Raw genomic sequence first — 16888 nt, 5'->3', positions numbered from 1 at the left:
TTTGTCGGCTGGTCACTTGGTGTAATTATTCACTCGGTGAATGTTGTTCACTTGGTGATATTTTGTTTCACTACGTGATTTATTTCATGTGGTGAATTTTGTTTCACTTAGTGACTTTTATCTGTTCAGTGACAGTAACATCACTTGGTGATATTGTAATCACTCGGTGATATTTCCACCTAGTAATATTTTGTTTCACTGCGTGATTAATCTCATGCGGTGAATTTTGTTTCACTGAGTGAACTTTGTTTTGCTCGGTGATATTTTCACCGTGATATTTTCACTGTGTGATATTTTCACATGGTGACAATTCTTTTCACCTAATAATACTTTGTTTCACTGCGTGATCAATCTCATGCGGTGAATTTTGTTTCACTGAGTGAACTTTGTTTTGCTCGGTGATATTTTCACCGTGATATTTTCACTGTGTGATATTTTCACATGGTGACAATTCTTTTCACCTAATAATACTTTGTTTCACTGCGTGATCAATCTCATGCGGTGAATTTTGTTTCACTGAGTGATATTTATTGTACTCGGTGATATTTTCACTATGTGATATTTTCACTGTGTGATATTTTCACATGGTGACACTTCTTATCTTCACTCGGTGATATCTCCACGCTATCATATCTTTCTCATTTAGTGATTCGTTTCACTAAATGGCATTTTGATTTTTTTGTTTCACCAGTGATATTGACATCACTGCGCGGTATTTTGAACTATTGAGTTGTTATTTATTTGTTTATTTAGTGATTGTGTTCACTAAATCAACATTTTGACTATTTTTTTTAGTTTCACTTCGCGTCATTTTCGCTGAGTAATATTTCCTCTTAGTAACAGAGTTTATTTAGTGATTAAATTCACTAAATGTCATTTTGATTTTTTTTTCTTGAGAATTTCTTCATAATTGCAGTTTATCTTTTATGATTACGTAGCATTGCTACTTCAGCATTTTCAAAGAATACATAAAAAATAAAGGATCCATTTCAATTTTGTTTTTGTTTATTTCTGACTGCAATTTCAGCATTTCCCAAGTGACATAATAAAATAAATAAACAAATAATATTTTGAGTTTGTCTTTAATACTTACAATGGCAACCTATAATCCCGCTGTCGATATAGACACGGCCTCATCGGATGAGTTGCAAACCTTGCCAGGCATTGGCAAAAAGGTTGCAGACGCAATTGTACATATTAGGGACAGTAAAGGTTGCATGACAAGGGAGCTTATAACTCAAATCCCACATTTTCGGGAATTCGAAGGGTTCTGGAGCATGGTACGCTTCAGCAAATCGGAAAAGGAGAAAAGTGAGGGTGAGACTGAGGTAAAAATGAAAGAGCAGGTTGACGATGACATAGAAACCATACAAAGGTTGACAACGGTCATCGATCAAGCTCGGTTGAGTGGACCACCGTCGGCCCCAGTCGACTCTTTTAAAAGTAGAGAGTCGGGGGCACGGCTAAGGTATAAGGATGGTTGGAATGAGAGCATAGAACATCCATATCCGGAGTACCCGCCTATGCCGACGCATTCGGGGATGTACCTGGGTAAACACGGAAAGGTTGAAGAAGGTGGTTATTCATACTCGGGTTTTACGCCGATGCATTCGGGGATAAACCCAAGTAAGGAAAGCAAAATGGAAAGTGGGGGGCAGTACCCGGGGTACCCCATGCCCATGTATCCGGGAATGCACCCTGGTAGTTGGCAGCCAGGTTATCCTTATCCTTATGCTTGGATGGGAGGGCCAGGGGGGTATATGTTCCCACCCATGCCGCCAATGCCGCATGGGTATGGGGCTACGCCACAGGCGGTGCCAGACAGGGTACCCACTAATGATGTGCCCTTGAAGCCTGAGGCCAAGGAAGGGGCACAGGGGGCTCGAAAGAAAATTGCACCCTCAAACGGGGGCAATATGGGAGGAGCCGGGTTGGGACAACAAAAGGCCAGGCTCCAATCTTTGCCCAAATCATTGACGTATGATGGCAAAGGGAGTTGGCAGGCTTTCTTGACGAAGTTCGGGAAGTTTGCCTCCATCTTCGAATGGACGGAGGAGGAAAAGAGAGATTATCTCTGCTTGTGTTTGACAGATAGGGCCAGTGAGTTCTATGCACTGACTACGGATAGGAACGTAGAAATGACCTATGCGGCAGTGGTGGAAAAACTGGAGAAGCGGTTCGGTTACCGTGAGTTGCCGGAGACGGCAATGGTAACATTCTCGAGTGCGACACAAAGAGAGGAGTCCCTTGATGAGTGGGCGGATAGAGTGTTGACGTTAGCCGGTAAGGCATTCCGGGAACTTCCGGATGCCTTCATGACCCAACAGGCCATATTGCGGTTCTGTATGGGGGCCCGTGAGAAAGAGGCGGGAGAGCAGGTGATTAACCAACGCCCACAAACTATAGAGCAGGCTATAGATAAAATGAAGTGGGCAATCCACACGCATGGCCTGATGTATGGACGTCCAAAGGCGGTGAAAAAGGTAGTATGTGCAGAGGATGTACAAGTGGCGGAGGTGAGGGTTGGAGAACAGAGCAAGATAAACGGGAGGGTTGATGCTCTGGAGAAACGAGTTGGAAGGATGGAGGAGAAGATGGATGCGGTTATGGGTAAGTTGGACAAACTACTGGAAAGGCGGAGTAGGAGTCCAACGACTTCCCCAAGCGGGCAATGCTACAATTGCAACGAAATCGGACATTTTAAGCGGGAATGTCCGAAGTTGTGTAGCAGGACTCTGTCACCTGTCAGTAATGACCGGTGTTTCGAATGTAACGGATATGGGCATATGAAGAAAGATTGCCCGAATGTCACACCTGATGAGCAGGGCAAAACCCTTGGCTCAAAGGAAGGCAAAACAGTAAGGTTTGCAGATTTAAACGGAAAGGGGGTCAGTGTAAGTGGTCCTAACATGACCCCAAAGGAAAAGGGCCAATCTGTTGTTGTATGTCAGATAAGGTCTGGCTCAATGTTTCGTATTAACGCGACATTGGGTGATGGCCTTGTGGTACAGGCTGTTATTGACACAGCGGCGGAGGTGACTTTGGTGTCTGATAGGGTGTTCAAAAAAATACCAGGTGATATACCGGTATTAGAACAGGTGTCGGTTATGACCGCTGGTCGGGATTTGTGTATGAAAGGCGCAATTGTTGGCCCCGTCAAGATTGAGATTGGGGGTCAGACATTCACTGAGAAAGTGTATGTCGCGCCAATAGAAGACAGCATGCTTTTGGGACTGGACTTCATGAGGAAGCATGGAATAAAGATTGATATTCCTAGGTCCACAATAAGCATCAGGGACACAGTAGTGTCATTGAGCGAGGAAGTGGTGAGTGATAGTCTTAGAGTGGCTAAGATTAAGGTTAACAAGTTTATGTCAGTTCCACCGAACTCTGTAGCATTGGTACCCTGTTCTGTGGAGACTAAGCTTGATACCTTTGTTGTTGAGGGGGTAGGAGTGGACCTCATAGTGCCTATGTCGGTACATACAGGTGAGGGAAAGTTGAGGCTCGCTATGCTGAACCCGTCCGATCATTCGGTAAAGGTTAGGAAAGGGCGAGTTGTGGGTAGAGCGGAAGAGGCTAGGCTTGTAAAACCGGTGCCACAGGAGTTTTCTCCTGACCGGTTTGTGGAGGGGCTGGAGAATCGTACTGAAGCAGAATTGCCAGAGCACCTTCATGACCTTATGGAAAGGGCACGAGTAGACCTGACCATAGGGGAGCGACTGGCCAATGATAATGATTTCTGTTTTACACAGAAGTGGCTGATGCATGGAACTGAGCCACCTGATAGTGAGCGTGACTTGGTGGTTCAGTACGCATGCATCAAATGAGATGATAGCAACGGTGTGAAGTGAGGTCGATTGCAGTGACAGGTTGAATAACACTCCAAATGGTGGTTCAGCCGTGTGATGCAATCAGTTGGTTGAGCAATATAAATGTGGTAGGCTGTGTAGGTAGAATCGGAAGGCTCCTTTTGGGGCTAACTCTGGTTGTTGGTAGAGGAGGTGTTAGTGCCTGTATCGGGTTAAGTTCCGAAAGCCAGACGTGGAGGAGGTCCTGTCTATGCCTAATGGTATAGGAAATGGCGGAGGTGATCGTGTAGAGAATGCCATTTTCATCTGATTGACAGGTGAAGGCAGAGCTCAGTTTGATGGTTCACTAAAACCTAGTTAAGCTGAGGGGAGCAAGATAGTTTCCGGTTTGGGAGAAGTAGAAATTATTTCAATGAATGACTAGACTTATTGGCATGTTCGGTTGAATGGTCTCTATAGTTGTGACAGTTTGCAGTGAGTATGAAGTGATTGTATGTTGATGGATTGGCAACAACTTTTTGAAACAAACGAATCTTTCTTGAATTACAATAATCTTTCAGTTACTTTGCAGTATATTGCATGTCGGATTATACAATATTAAATACAAGAGTAAGTATCTTATGCAACCATCCCTTAAAAGTTATTGACGTAAGGTACTCACAAATTGAAAGGCAAAGTATGGTTTTAGAAATACTGTCAATTATTATGATGTCCTTAATAGTGGACCATAATTGCTGAGTGGTAATTGGTGAAGGCGTGATTACACATTTAGCTTTCAGAACAACTGTGAACATTCCCTTAACGATTATTAACGTCTTTATTTGTTAAGTTGTGTATGATAAATTGTATGGAATATGGGTTGAATTGTGCAGGTTGTTCATCATTATTTAACAAGAAATCTACGTAATTGTCGGCACTAAACGTCGATATAGGATGAAATAATGATATGAACCGGGATTCAGATGTGACATTGATAAGTGTGTGCGAGTGCTTGATGTGTGTAAATGGGGTTACCTTAGTGAGGGTTTAGGTATTGATGCTATCCCAAACAAAACAGCAGATTGGATAGGGGTTGTTAGTTATGTGAGGAGTACATTGCAAGGCCAAGCATAGCCTTGCTGAAAAGGCCATCGTCATCTCTGATTCAGAGGTGGAGGCGGAAGCTCCGGTCGAAGTTATACCGTAGTCTCGGCAGGCGGAGGGTGCTGATAGTTCGGCTCTCCTCCGAGGTTGAGGACTCCGGTTGAATGTTAGGCAGTGTGGATGGCAAGGAGGTGAGGGTGACGTGGGTGTTGGCTCCAACCGGAGAGGACACAAGACTCAGTCTCTCAGAGATGGAGGTGGATATTTCGGTTGGATGATGAGGTGGAGGTGAGAGAGATGGCCGTAGTCCCAGAATCTGGGAGGGTCCAGTTTGAGGAGGATATGCAGGTGGTGGGAAGATGGTGTGGTCTGAGAGTGGGGGTGCCTAGAAATGCGGCGCCGTCCGCATTGGGTTGTCACTTTCACTGGAGCCACACATTAAGTAATCGGTCATGAGGGCCCAGTGGGCTCGTACACCGGCAGGGGGGGAACTAGAGTGGTGTATAGATTGGTGTGGTTTTGACCAGATTTCTGGTGGGTCATGTGGGGGAAGGGCTATGAGCTGTGTGGTGTAATATATGGTGTAACCTGGGGACGGGCAGCTCAGTGGGTGGGAATAAATAATTTTGATATTCTCCTGATGACTTAAATGCCTTAGATTTGGTTATGTATTAAAAAATTATAAGGTTAAACCTTAGACGGGGATTGGAAAGCTAAATTGGGCTAGGGAGGGGGGCTTGTTAGAACGGGGAGGAGTGTGGTGGAGACCGGTTTGACTTGGCCGTTCGGACCCCAAATGCGGTGACTTCTGGGAAATGGTCTTCAGTTCCGGTTCTGCTATTCCTAGACGACTGTGTTGTATTACGTTCTCCTTGGAAATCCAAGATGTCCTGGGTGATCCTCAGTTCGAGTGATCCAAGCCAGCGACAGAGCGTAAGTACAGCTAATTATCTATTGTCTGGTTTACAATAATATGTAACCGTATAATATTGCGCTGCTTACTTCCCTTGGATATATCAGTGTTTGTTTCACCTACGAATTTTAAATCGAGGCGTTTGCCGATATTGCTATTTCGGCATTTTCTTAAGACGTTTATACCGGTCAATAGCCCCGCATGATGTAAGTTTCCACATGTTATCAATGCTATATAACTTGTATTTTGTTAAGGCAGTAATTATTTATGAGGTATATTCATTCATTCAAGTTTTTTCAGTAAATGCTATTCGTACCCAAATTACGTCGTACCTACCCTTTCGACCCAGTTGAGGCTATATGTCCTATATGTTAGGGTAATTTCCAAAGATTTGCTTTCGTAACTATGTCATTGTTTATAACTTAGATATAGGCTATACGTTTTACCTTTTTTCAGTCATTAAAAGTATTTTTTGATTACAATACATCATTTTCATTGTTCTTTACTTCAGAACTGAACATCTTTTATTTTGTTTTATTGCAGCAATTTACCACATACACCAAGTTGAATCTAAGAATAAATACTGAATACCACCACATACAGTGTTCTTTTTCGACATGATCGGTCCGCTATCTGTTTCCAGAACAGAAAAGTAAATTGACCTACACTTTGCTAGTAGCAGATGGAGATGACTGGTACTGGACATCGAACTAAATCCACATTCAAAATTGGTCGCACTAAAGTCTTATCTGTATTTCAACCGGCTTAAGAAAGTTTATTGTATGTCAACACGGCATGTACGTCCGTTTTCTGCAAAAGGAAGGGCTCTTTATGAAGAGAGAATTGATGACTTTAGGAAGCGCTGTTCTGCTTCATGGCGCAAAGTGACTGAAAGTTTGTGCATAGTAAGTAGTTTAACTTATGAGAGTAATGTTGGTGAAATTAACCTGATTGAACAGCAATTACCTATGAAAGTTACGTTAAAGTTAAAGACGAATTTGAAGTGTACTTTAAAAAATGTGAAAAGGGAAGCAAGTCTTAAAGAATTATCGGCTCTCACTACAGACGTGTCGCTACAGGAAAAAGCAAAGTAACATGTGCTGGAAAAGATTGACCAAAATAAACAATCAATATTAAAAAAAGTCATGTCCAGCATGAAGCCAAACTCTGTCCATGGTGGTGTGAAGACACACAGTTCGAGATCCTCTAGCCGGAGGAGTGAACTCATCGCATTGAAACAAGCAGAAGCCGAATCTGCCAAGATAAAACAGAATTATACTCAACAAGAAGCAGCTCTTTTGAAACAAAAGGCAGAATCAGAAGCGAATCTTCAAGTTCTTTCTCAGCAAAAAGCTTTTGAAGCCAATGCTGCAGAAGTAAAGGTACTACAAGAGCATGATGTCGAAGGCTCTGATGGGTCAGAAAGTCATGTTGCACCAGACATTAAATTCAAATTGCAAACTTTGCCTGTTGTAAAACCTGACAATCTAGTTCAAGAATTCATCAAGAAATCCACAAACAATCCAACAGTATCTGACACTAATATGGGAGAAAATCTGTGCAAATTTCTCCTTAAAAAAGACTAGGCTCTCTCGCGACTGACTATATTTAGTGACAAAACTGACTTTTTATTCCTGGAAATGTTTGTATTAATATGTAAAATGATGACAATTTATAATAGCTGTATTAATCCAAGTATCAAAAATGTTGATTTTTAATGCATAAAATGACTTTGTTTGTGAAAATATTCGTTTTAATACGAACGAAGATGACAGTTAATAATAGTTCGTATTAATACGAAATATCAAAAATGTTGATTGTTAATGCAAAAAAAAGACCTTTTCCCTGAAAATGTTCGTATAAATACCAACAATGATGACATCTATGAATTTATCAAGTATTTCTGAAAAAAATGTATAGTGCGTAAATTTACGAAATATGGTTATGTTAAGAATCTATGAATTATACTAGTATTTCTGGTGTTTTTTTTAAGTGCGTAAATTTACGAATTTACTGGTTTTGTTAAGAATCTATGAATTCACCAAGTATTTCTGAAATTGTTTAATAATGCGTAAATTTAGGAAGTCTGGTTTTGCTATGAATTTGCCAAGTACCGAGTATTTCTGAAAATATATAATAGTGTGTAAATGTACGACGTATGTTAAGAATATATGAACTGACCAAGTACATGATTTTGTATTTCTGAAAATTTTTAATGCAGCATAAATTTACGAAATATGATTTTGTTTACAATATATGAATTGACAAAGTACGGGGTATTTCTGAAAAAATATAATAGTGCGTAAATTTACGAAGTATGGTTTTGTTAAGAATATATGAATTGACCTGGTATTTCTGAAAATTGTTAATAGTGCGTAAATTTATGAAGTATGGTTTTCCTGAGAATAAATGAATTGATGAAGTAATTTTGAAAAAAAATAGTAGTGCGTAAATTTAGGAAGTATGGTTTTGTTAAGGATATATGAATTGACAAAGTATTTCTAAAAAGTTTTACTAGTTCGTAAATTTACGAAGTATGGTATTATTAAGAATATGAATTTACCAATTATGTCTGAAAAGTTTTAATAGTGCGTAATTTTACGAAGCATGGTTTTGAATTTACCAAGTATTTCTGAAAAGGCTTAATAGTGCGTAAATTTACGAAGTATGTTTTTGTTAAGAATCTATAAATTCACCAAATACTGAAATTTTTTAATAGTGCGTAAATTTACGAAGTATGTTTTGTTAAGAATCTATGAATTCACCAAGTATTTCTGAAAGTTTTTAATAGTGCGTAAATTTACGAAGTATGTTTTGTTATGAATCTATGAATTCACCAAGTATTTCTGAAAGTTTTTAATAGTGCGTAAATTTACGAAGTATGGTTTTGTTAAGAATCTATGACTGTTTTTTTTTTAATAGTGCGTAAATTTACGAAGTATTTTTTGGTTAAGAATCTATGAATTTACAAAGTATTTCTGAAAATATATAATAGTGCGTAAATATACGAAGTATGGTTTTGTTAAGAAAATATGAATTGACATCATATTTCGGAAAATTGTTAATAGTGCGTAAATTTACGAAGTAAGATTTGGTTGAGAATATATGAATTGATGAAGTATTTCTGAAAAGTTTTACTAGTTCGTAAATTTACGAAGTATGGTATTGCTAAGAATATGAATTTACCAATTATGTCTGAAAATTTTTAATAGTGCGTAAATTTACGAAGTATGGTTTTATTTATGAATTTACCAATGAAAATGTTAAATAGTGCGTAAATTTACGAAGTATGGTTTTGTTAAAAGTCTGGTTTTGGTAAGAATCTATGAATTCACCAAGTATTTCTGAACATTTTTAATAGTGCCTAAATTTACGAATAATGGTTTTGTTAATCATATATTTCTTTAAAAAAAGAAGCTCATAAATTTATGCCACATGGTGACAAGCAATGAAAAAAACTACTGATTTTTCTCCCTTAAAATGTTCGTAAATTTACGAAAAATTTCTTAGTTGATGTCAAATGTGTTCTTTTTGCATTAAAAATGTTCGTAAATTTACGCACTTTTTTTTAGGAAATATACAAGTTTGATAATTCCTGTTCATGCATTTTGATTCAAGGTTAAATTTGTGTGCATGCAATAAAAGTGAGAAAAAAACACCTGTTTTTCTTCATTTTGCAACGAAAAAAGGGAATATCAAAGGATATTCCCTCATAGAATTCCGATGCGTTGTCAGGGTAGTTTATATATACATTTTCTAATCCATTTGTTTCAAACTTGTCTAAACCTTTACCAATTAGATACGTATTTAGAAGCATTTCTAATCCCTTATGAAGTTAAATTTAATTAAAGACCTTTCTTACAAAACTTAAGTTTTAAAAGCTTTATTTCAAACACTTAGTTTCTAATGAGCAGCAAACAGCATAAAACCTGAACAGACTGCGACTTACTGGTTTTATGCTGGTTGCAAAAGCCATTTTCGCTTTGTTTCTTATGGGGGAAAGGGTTTAAAGAAATGTAACTTTTGTTACTGTTATCCATAGAGTACCATATGAACAGACGCAGTTTTTATGCAAAATGTTAGTCTAGAATACTGCATGAGATATCCACATAACTAAATTGCTGTCTCTTATTGAGTGGAAGTGCAATGTAAAAGAACAACAACTCTGGCTTTGATATTATCAAACATATTGGTGTTAATAATTGATGCTTAATTTTCCTACATGACATTCCTGTATTTTTAGTATGAATACCTCAGGAAGATTATTCGAGCTAAGAAGAAAGGGTTTAAAGGGATCTTTTCACGCTTTGGTAAATTGACAAAATTGAAAAAAGTTGTTTCAGATTCGTAAGTTTTCGTTTTAGTTATGATATTTGTGAGGAAACAGTAATACTGAACATTAACCATGCTCTAATATAGCCATTATATGCATCTTTTGACGATTTTAAAACCTAAAAATTATAAAGCGTTGCAACGCGAAACGATTGAATAATTTGGAGAGTTCTGTTTTTGTCGTTAAATTTTGTGAAACTACGAAGATTGCTTATATAAGGTATAAAATACATCAATAATGTGTACTCGGCGGAATAGCTCAGTAGGCTAAAGCATTTTTACTTCAAGACTCTGGCAGGACTCCAGGGGTCACTGGTTCGAAACCTGCCCCGGGCAATGTTCTTTTCCTTTTTATTTTTTTTTTCTTGATTTTTTTACTGGAGCTTTTATGATCCAATGTTTACATTTATCAATATAAAGCATTTAATGAGTAAGTTAAAAAAAATGCCAAAATCTCTGAAAAGGCCCCTTTAAAGAGTTCCAAGAATATATACGCACGCTCAACTTTCCCATCTTAGCTCTACATAAAGTGGTAAGATATATATGCATTTCTATATGGTTTACAATTTGTTGGTAAACACATTTTTCTTCTTTTTGTGTTTATTTTGTAAAATCTATAAAATCAAAATAATGTGTTCAGTTGTATCATATAAAAGTAGAAATGTATAATATGCATCACTCAAATCAATTTAGACATTTGAAGATGAAATTCTCAGAATTATAGAAATTACAACAGTTCCTATTTGGTAACATTATTCCAACAAGAGCAATACAATGTTCACTGTAGTTTTACAGTGTGTATTTTTATCAGTTTAGGAATGGGGCCTTGGCTATTCGAATTCTGAAAAATCGCATTGTGTTGACTTTCATTGGGGAATTTTGTTGCTGTTTTTTTTCCTAACAAATACATAAAAATTGAGGATAAGTCTTTTCAATAATATGTACTTACTATTTTTATTATGTTATGTCACTATGTTGTGCTGGATAGGGGTATGAAAAAATGTTACAATGTAATTGAAATCTTCAAATAGCAATTTAAGGGTGTCATTTGGGAAAAAAATATTTTGAGATTAGGAATAATACCTAATTCTGGCTCCAAATTTGAAAAAACAAAAAAACACTGTTTTATATAGTGGATCTTTGACTGTAGACTCTTATTTATTCACAGCTATGCCGTTCATGCCATCTTATCGAGATCTGATATTTCTGGCTGTGGATTATGGAAAATAAGACATTGCTTTCTATCTGGCCAACACTGGTGCTGACTTGATCAGCAAAGAAAAGGTACTTTAGTTTAAACCTATTTATTTTAGCTTGATTGCATTAAAAGCCTCAGGCTTATTGAAACTCTCTCAATATAAAGAAGTGAAGTCCGTTTCCTGGGCCTAGAACCAGTACTTGGTGTCTTTGGGGGAAATCTAAAGAAAGCACCCACATTGGGGATCGAACCGTGACCTCCTCAATTGCTAGGCGGACACCATATCCGCTACACCACGGCGACCTATAAAAGGCACTTTAAATATTCTTTTTCACCATGTATCCTAAAAAACATTAGCCAGTAGTGCAATGAAAGTCATAAACACAATTAAAAGAAGAACAGTGCACTGTATAAAAAAATAATTGTTGATGACTTGATCAAGACAGAAAGATATAAGCTGCTCTTTGTGTTGAATGTGCCATCCCTGCTTAGTCCGTGCAGTATGCACATGCTAATAAGGGACGACACTTTACGCCTGAACTTGATGTTTGCTAAGAAGAGAATTAATTTCAACAAAAAATGCAATAAAATTCGTGAATTGTCTTCCCTGAATAGCCTTTGCCGATATCTAGCCTAGCTGGGAAGACACTTAACCCACTTGCATTAAGCCCCGTTTACGCACAACCAGACTCATATGATACGGCGTTTGTCATCTGTTTGTAGTGAAAGGATTGAAAACAAAAACACGTGGTTCTGGAATGTCCTTTTATCGATCCATACTGCTGTTTAAAAATAATTGTTGAATATTCCTAAGAAATCAAAATGCACTAAGAGATAATATTTTAGATAAACATGACGTTTATGTGCACCTTTTGCAGTACGAGAAGACACAACCAGACAGCACAAAAGACGTGAAATTGTACAACCCACCCGAGAGAGCAGAACACCTCGGCATGACTGACCTGGCAGCATTCCTTCAGGTCAAGTTGACCTATCAACGAGAAAAGAGGCGACAGCAGACTCCACTCCTGCCTAAACGTGCCATTCAGAAACACTTTGATGTCAACGTCAAAGAGTTCGAGCGATCCAAGTCGTGCGCGTTTGTCACTCAGTCGGTTGTGTGACTTCCTGGATTCTCTACTTTGTGACATTTTGAGTGCCCAACTTAACTTACAATATACTGATTTTATACCATGATATAAATTGGTGCTCATAGGAATTTTTACATGGCTTATCGTATATTGTGTAATATTGCCTAACTTTTATTCTTCAGCGAACTTGTTTGTGACTGAGTGCTTTTATTCTACACCCCATGGCCTCTAAAATACTATGTTTGTCACGTTTGTGTTCTTTAAAGTCATAACCCCCAAGGTTAGACAGGGTGACCAATGACTAACAGCAAGACAATTTTATAAGAAATTTGTAACAGAAAAAAAACTTGTTATCAAAAGAAAGTAAACTATAAATTAAATATTGCTTAATATTGGAAAGATATATAAATTTATGCCATCACACTTAGCTGTAATTTTATTAGTAGTTTGAGAATGTCATGGATAATTACATTTAGATTAAGGAAACAGGAAGATTTTTACGGTCACCTTGTTTAAAGCACATTGTATTCCTGTTCTTGGTTTTTATGTCTAGTCATTTCATTTGCATGAATAATAACCACGCACATGTTGAGTATGCAATGGTTTAAGTGCTGAGAAATTGTTAGATATATTCGTGTTTTGATGTGAAGTTTAGTCTTATAATAAATAAATTATAATTTTGCAGTTGAAATTTTCACCAGACTCAAAGGGTTGAAAGTTTGTTTTAGCTCCAAGTCATATCATCTCTATATACATTTCACCACAAGACATTCGGCCCCTACATCTGTTTTTAGTTCATCTAATGAGGTATAGGCATTACATGTCCATTGGCAGTAGTCAGATATTTATATGTACATCCTGGACAATACATCTCCTTATTAGACACTTTTTTTAGTAGTCAGTTGTGTTATTCATAATCCAGCCGGAATTAAACCGTCAGATATTATAATAAGCATCACTTCGATATTACAGTCCCCTGAAAACTAAAGAGGTGCTTAAGATCATCAGATATGATAAAATGCAGTCTTACCGAATTATAATCACCACACTTACCTTCGCGAATACACTTTTTAGATCATTTTGAACATCACACCAAATGAATGTACATAATCAGTTATGTTTATGGTCATAATGTAGAATTAACGATTACGCGGCATGACAGGGTTTTGACAAACACTCAAAAACAGAAAAAAAATTACTATGGACATGCTTTGATTTACAATCGTTAACAGCTTTAAAGTATTTATGCATCCTATTTGATAAAAAATCAACATATTTAATAAGTTATGTTTCAAGGTTTTGTAAAAGATTACAATGGACAGTATATTGTTGAAATTTACGACAATAATTGCGTTATGTAGCCCTTGATATATGCAGCAGATATGGCACAATAATTCGGTTACCAAACAGCGCGCGCTGTGTTTTAAATACGATGTACGGTCAAGATAAAGTTTGTCATTAAGTAAGGAATATGAAGGTAAGTAATTAAACACACATATCAACGTGATTCCATAAAAATCATACTTAATAACTACAATGACTAATGATGCGTTAGCTTTTTATTTGTGAGCGTTAGCGCACAAATAATGTAGAGGCAATTTTGCAAATAAGTATGGGATTAACTACGCTAGGAACCGTAACCCGTGACTGCCTGTGTGGATAACTGCAGTAAAATTAAGCAGACGACGAATGCTAAACGCGTCTGCTCTAACCACCGCATCTGCCTGTTTATAGTTCCCACTGGTACACTACATAGTGTGTATGTATTCAAAAGTATTTAACAGCTTGTAAGACAACGTTGGCCAGTCTAGTGTTTATCATTGAAATCTGTACCTATTGGGTGCTTTCAGGGAAAACAGGGCTTAATGCATGTCAAATAAGATTAGCCTGTGCACACTGATTAGCTATATCAATGATTTGAAAAAAACAACAACACATCTCGACCTGTGTTTTAAGACACACTCTTTATAAATTTGAATTGGTTGTTGTCATTTCAAACTTGCAATATAAGAAGCTGTAACATAATTTTGAAAACGGAGTTGCGTCTAAGATTATACAACAGCAAAAAAATTCAGTGCCTTCAGCGCTTTGATTTAACAGATCATACATAGTAAGAGGTCTGTACAACAAAATCTTAAATGAACAAACACAACACGATAAAACAATCCACTGGTGTGTATGCGGAAGTGATATTGAACACGTGTTTATATTTTGACACTATTGAAATATATATAAAATATATATATACTTTAATGCCAATGCCATTATTAACATTGTTAGATATTTAAACAATGCGTGACTACAATTTGAATAAGATAGGACATTCTGGAGCTGGATAAATACGTCGGAGAAACCTATTCTGGCGTTTACTCGACGGTGGACGGCTCTCAAAATATTGTTGAAGGGAAACATGCACAATTCATATTAATGGTCGTAATTTAATTCACATGATGTATGTTAATGTATTGGTACAATGATACAAAAGCGTGCACTATATTATTGAGTTTATTTGTTTTTCAATTAAATATTGTCTCTTATTCACCTAACGTAACATATGTATTACGTATGTTATATTTTATTTCCTTTTTGCTTAAAACGACTTTTGCAAACAAAGACATGTCGTTTTCTATAGACTGAAAGCGGTAACTAAACCCAATGTATGATGTTTACTCTTCACACTGTTCAAACATTGGCCTCGTCATTTAATGTTATCTTAAAACACTTTTTGCCATAAACACGTACATGTGGCCGTTTTATTTGAACAAAACGACAATATTAAAGGGACCGTCAACCAAATTGACGAAAAATGACAAGATCTAAAATACCGTTTTTTTTAAATTATTAGTTTGTATTAATTAAATAATGTAATAAAATTTCGCGATGTGAAATCGAAAGTACATCGCTAAAATAGGTGACATAACGATATGCACACTATAAATAACGCAAGTAGATTGATCATTTTGTATATAAGATATATGCAATTCACTACGCATGCACAATTTGCATTCCTGGGTTTACCACGCGACGATGATGATCAATCTATTTGCGTTATTTATAATTAAGTGGTAGTTACCTGGTACATATACCCAGTACAATTTTATTACCGAATATACTGAACATATGAAAACTTAACAACTTTTTCAAGTAATGTAATTTACCAGTCGTGATATTTTTAATCAATATAAACTATTAATTAAAAAACACACGGTATTTTAGAACTTTTCTTTTTTTCGTCAATCTGGTTGACGGTCCCTTTAAAATTGATTATCCTATGAAATAATGTACACGGAGGTAATATTCGATTTACTGGCGGTTTTTACTGACATTTGTTTGTTATCTGTCAATCGATCGTTTCGTCAGCCTGTATACATGCCTTCATTTATATTTTTATGGACGTATATATTTCACATGTAAAGAAAATATTCATTATTATACAAACACGAATTTATATTTAAAACATATCATATAAGTTGTAAAGTTTTTTACTATAATATTGTGTAAGAATACCAGGTGTGATTAAGACACATGTTTTTTGTCGTGCTTGAGCTAAGAAAGTTTCAATGCGTTTATCTTTAAACGTCCTTATGTTTACGACATATGATTGCTTGTGCAAATAAGGCCCCGAAAGTACGAACATTTGTTAAGTTAAAGTTAACTTCGCTCAGAAATCTATTTGTAGAAAGGTATAATAACAACTTTGAACCAGAATAAACATGCGTCATAAATGAAACATTTTAATACAAGATTAAAATTACCCTATTATATATAGAATGTTCGTAGTTGCGGGGCATTTCTTTATACTTCATCCTGTCATGTAACAGCTTATAACATATCGTTTACTCTTATAAGTTTATTCTTATGATGGAAATTAATATGGAGATATATCTTAATAATATGTATCTTATAACATATCGTTTATTCTTATGAGTTTATTCTAATGATGGAAATTAATAAGGAGATATATCAATAATATGTATCTTATAACATACCGTTTATTCTTATGAGTTTATTCTTATGATGGAAATTAATAAGGAGATATTTCAATGATATGTATATGCAATGTTAAGATGAGGTTTGAGAATTTAATAATACATTTTTGGGAGATATTTGCATAAACTAAGACCTAATTTAAGATTTATTTCAAGTAAGAACAGATATACGTTTACACCCAGGGTGGGGTTCAATAAAATGAAAAGTCAATTAGATAAAAGAATCGAAGGACATATACTTAACAATGAGTTCAGGGTCAGCATATAGACACGAGATTAAAAGTACCCACACATGGTCATCAAACAGCACAGATGAAAGGGTCACCTATTTGTATAGGATACACAAGTTATGGCACTGACAAATATAACCGGATTACTCTATATCAATATAAATTGATTAGATTTTAGTATATTTGCCAAGCAAGTAAATACATGAATAGATTGTTACTTTTAAAACATTCTAATAAGTC

The 16888-nt window shown here is 36.4% G+C and overlaps 1 long non-coding RNA gene across 1 annotated transcript; it reads left to right on the top strand.

Annotated features, from left to right (window-relative positions):
- The first annotated feature begins 4515 nt into the window (after positions 1 to 4515).
- On the top strand, positions 4516 to 12723 carry LOC127848619 (uncharacterized). Its single transcript, XR_008034600.1, has 4 exons — positions 4516 to 5828; positions 10052 to 10118; positions 11309 to 11424; positions 12217 to 12723. It is a non-coding gene; the product is annotated as an uncharacterized LOC127848619 (long non-coding RNA).
- Positions 12724 to 16888: the final 4165 nt, after the last annotated feature.

Source organism: Dreissena polymorpha, chromosome 10 (genome assembly GCF_020536995.1).
Source record: "Dreissena polymorpha isolate Duluth1 chromosome 10, UMN_Dpol_1.0, whole genome shotgun sequence".
Classification (NCBI taxonomy): domain Eukaryota; kingdom Metazoa; phylum Mollusca; class Bivalvia; order Myida; family Dreissenidae; genus Dreissena; species Dreissena polymorpha.
Note: the sequence above shows the minus strand (reverse complement) of the source record. Positions and strands in the feature narration are given on the sequence as shown.